Source organism: Elephantulus edwardii, unplaced genomic scaffold, assembly GCF_000299155.1.
Source record: "Elephantulus edwardii isolate Elephantulus edwardi_28Jun2011 unplaced genomic scaffold, EleEdw1.0 scaffold00017, whole genome shotgun sequence".
NCBI classification, from domain to species: domain Eukaryota; kingdom Metazoa; phylum Chordata; class Mammalia; order Macroscelidea; family Macroscelididae; genus Elephantulus; species Elephantulus edwardii.
This window is the reverse complement of record NW_006399767.1, coordinates 13,943,113-13,947,587: the sequence shown is the minus strand read 5'-3', so window position 1 is coordinate 13,947,587 and position 4,475 is coordinate 13,943,113.

The following is a 4,475-nucleotide window of genomic DNA, read 5'->3' as shown; positions in this document are numbered from 1 at the left end:
GTTGGAGAGCGCGAGTACGCGCCCGTCTCTCAGCCGCGCGGTCAGCGGTGCCCCGGCTTCCTCCACTCTGGACGCTGAGCGGGCAGCGCGGAAGCCCACCCGAGGCTGAGCGAGGGGGCGGGGCAGGGAAGCGCGTGACCGGCGCTCTGCTCGCTCCGCCCCAAGCTGGCAAAATGGCGGCGGGCGATCCGCTCCCCTCCCTTCCCCCGACGACCACTTGACTGTGAGGAGCCGGATCGCGCCGGCTTCAGGCGGAAAAGATAGGATTAGCGGGAGAGGGAAGAAGTCTTCCAGATATCTGAAGCTTTGGAAGGCTGACTGGAATCAAAGGGAGCATCTTCTCCCTTTCTCTGACCCTCAGCCTTGTTTTATGTGGAGACAGTGCCAACCAATACAAAACCCCAACCCCCTACTCCATTGCTCTCAGTGGATTTTCACGCATCGATACTGTAGGACGGGAGGAGCATGACGCCATCCTGTTTCCAAGGCCATTATCTCTATGGGAGGAGACGGCCACCTTTTACTCCAGTAGAGCAGACGGGGTTTCTTTTGGCAGCCAAGAGCTCCATGTGGGAGGGCTGCAAATAATAAGAATATAGACGTGTTGCTAGGCGAGCCTCTTACTTGGAAAGGGACATCATGCTTGGAAAGGTCCGCGAAGGAGAGGTAGGCCCTCAAGGAGATGGATGGATAGGTAAAGTGAATTTGGCAGTGGACTCAGACGTGTCGTTTTGAGAATGATAAGGATAGGTCAGGATAGGGCAGATTTCATACCTATTCATAGAGGAGCTATGAATCCACTCGACTGCACTTGGTTTTAGTGTAAAGCAACCACACATTCCCGTGCTCCCTCTTCCCTCCCTCCCGCTCTCCCCCTTCTTCCCTTCCTTCCTTTTCCTTATTTCTTCTCTCCATTTCAGGTTAGAGTTAAAGAGGAAGCTCTGTGGTAAGAAGCTGCACTGCAATTCCAAAGGCACAAAGTTCAAATCCATTAGCAACTCCTCTGGTAAAGGATGGACAATCTGCTCTGTGTGATTTGCTGCCTGTGAAAACCCACTGGAGGGTAATCTACGAGTCAGTTTTAACTCCATGGCACACAAAACAACAACAACAAATGAGAAATGGCGAACAGAAAAGTCAATTTGAAACTCTCCATTTGGGTCACCTGCTGCTCACATGGTGAAGAATTTTGGACCTAATTCAATAAAAGTGTTTGGGGGAAATGGTATAATTTAACTAAGGAGAGAGATTCTCTCAGAAGGCCGAAGTTAGGAAGTTTGTAACTACCCAGACTGTTTTAAGATGCAAGCTGGAAGAAAAAAGGGATAGAATAAGTAAACATCACAGGAAACATTTTACAATTGGTATTTTGAGTTCTCAAGTAGGCAACAGAAGAGTCTTTCTTGCTTCCATGCAAGGTAGTATTGCTAAACAATCCAAGAACTACAAAAGGAGAATGAAATGTCTTTAGAATCTCCTGGGTTAATAAAAATCAGGAAAACCCGGAGAGAAAAAGTCAGATAGAAAATTCAGTCTATCTACCCTGATTTAATCTCTAGTTCTTACCTAAAGGAAATCCTTTTTCATTCTAGTAATTTGTCTATAGGTGAACCTCCCAAAGACATTAATGCCACCAACCTAAATTACAGGGAGTACCAGTAGAAGTGACCATAAATTCTTGATTCAAGACTGAGTTAAGGGGTATTGTGAAAGATTTTCCAGACCTTTGTGAGAGTCTGCAGAAATTTTTTCATGAGTTTACAGTTCTAACACCTATGAGCCCGGCACACCAGATTTATATAATTTGTTGTGCATGCTGTTGATCCTAGAAATGGCTCAGTGGGTGGCTGAGGCCAAGTGGAGGGACCCAGAAGCCAGTTTAACTAACTATAAGAAGAGCAAGAGCTACTTGGAGACGGCAATATCTGACTTTTACCAACTTCACAAAGAAGAACTTTCCCAACCTGTCACGTCAGGGTCACCATATGTTTCACTTCTCTGACCAGCGGGAAAGTGCCAGGCGATGGAAAAAACTACTGAAGAGGTAAGGGAAGAGGAACACATGATTGAGTGTCTTTCTGACCTGAACATTATCATAACTTTTATTGAGAAGTTTTTTATTACATAAGCAGTAAAATACGTAAAATGGGCTCTAAGATGTTTTATATCATTTTATTCTTATTTGCTGACCTTTTCTATTTCCATAACTACATCTTTATCAGAAAGTAGCATCGTGGGAGAATTAAGGTTTTGCATGTACACACACACATTTATAAGACACTGTTTTCTTGTGAACCTACACACTTAGGATAGCATATTCTTTTGCCCTGATTTCCTCCTTTAGATTATATATTTTTTAAAATTTTAGGTAACTCCTAATTTGGTCAGCTGAACCCCTACATCACCCCCATTTTTATTTTTCTTTTACAGATTTTCTTTAGAGTGTAAAATATTTTATTTGCTTTATACAATAGATTTCAGCACAGATAGTGTGTAAAGTAAGCAACAAAAGGTAAGTAATTTTGATTTCGCTGGTAAGGCAGGTTGGTGGAAGGCTTTTTCCTTGCTCTGGGACTTGCAACTCATTTGGGGATGGAGTTCTAATTGCTGTTAGAGAAGTGGGGACAACAACTGCTCTGTTTAATTTCAGCAGGGAAGGGGTGTAGTTTGTGAACAGTTATTAGACACTTTTGGGTGAAGACTGAGTCAAAGGTCCAAAGAAGATCTGGGAGCTCGTAAGAAGTTCCATGATAAGAATAATTGTATCTCTTTGAATTAGCACCATTTTCTGCTGGAAGTAGCGTAGTCTGACGGATATAACTTTAGAAAGCATGTTAGAAAAACAAGATCTTAGTAGTAATAGGGGCATGTCCTCTTTCATGAAGTATTTTGCACTAAGATAAAACTTTCAAGAGTAAATTTTACTTCCCTGGATTTTCGGATTTTGAAGACTTTGTAGAATAATCCATCATTAATTAAAATAAAAATCCTTGGGGAGCTCTGGTGGCCTAGTGGCAAGAAGCTGCACTGCAATCCCAGAGGAGCATGGTTCGAATCCACCAGATGCTCTGCTGGGAAGGGAGGGACAATCTCCTCCTGTACCAGTCAGATCTGATTTGACAGTACATGCACTCACACAATAATAAAATAAAAATTAAAAAAAAAAATTTTAAAAATCCTTTACTCTTTATTCACTTTTTCTTGAACTTTATTCACTTACTCTCACACTTTGTTAACTTACTTTTACTTTTCAGTCACCTACTCTTACTTTCCAGTCTCTTATTCTTTCTTTTTTTTTTAAAAAAAAAAGATAGACTTTCTATGTTAAGGTCAAACTCCTTCCCCCCCACCCCCTTCTAAAATGGTACCACTTTTATTATCTTTTTACATAGCCACAGATTTACACAGAGTTTCTTATGCCTTTTACAATTGTTTAATCACTTCTCACAAACTCTTAGGTTTTCTACCACTGTTCTGACAGATTCACATTTCTCTCACCATATATAAATGGAGCAAGTTTGCACTTCGGCTTCAGATTTCACTTAATTACCTACTTAACCTTTAAGAGTTTTACCAAAATTCCTGGATCCTGAAAATTCTGGAGATTTATTATGGTTTCTTTTCTTTCCTTTGTTGGTGTATAATTAAAGCATCTACATAATCTGGTAACAGGAAAATATTTTCAGCAGTTAATATAATGGCTTAAATACAATGAAACTAACAGGCAGCAGAAAATAAAGAGTTAAATCTTTATCAACCATACTATGGCAAATGGTGGAGCTGTGCAGATGTTACTGGCACAGTCCCAGGAATGCTCATTGATTTATTTTCTAGGTGAGAATAAACCGGTCTTGAGTTACCAAGCTCTTTCTTTTTTGATGCTTTTTACTATTCACTACTGCTATTGTTTTGGGCTTTCTTTGGCACAGAGATATCTCATACCTTTAGAGTTGCTTGTGCTTAAAGCTTCATGGAAATTTCTTTTTCTCTTAAGAAAATACTGGTACTTAATATAGTAAGCAAGCTTATCCTTTTTTTTTTTTTTTTTGCAAGCTTATCCTTAAAGAGTCTGGTGTTGGACACTCTGGCATGTAAACAAGAGGCTGCAAGATAAGAGCTATCTTGAATTCTGCAAAAAGCTGTAAGGGGAGAGTTTTTGTTTTGAAGTTATTCTTTTCTATATTTATACTTTTAGTAGGGAAAAGGCCTTAAAAGAAAAGGTGGAACTGAGAAAACTACTTTTGCACTAAGCAAGAACTTTATTTCATTATCTCTCACATCAATAGCAATTCAGAGTTCAGCTAGTAGGATGAAGGCTACTGATTCCTATCAGTGGGGATGATAGAGTTCCCTGGACCTCGTCAGCTAGACTCTGCTAGTACTCCTGTTATTGCTAGTGTAGAAGTCTGGTGCTGTGGCTGACCTTGAAGGAGGTCAACAACACACCCTGCTTTAGGACAGTTTGTACACCCTAC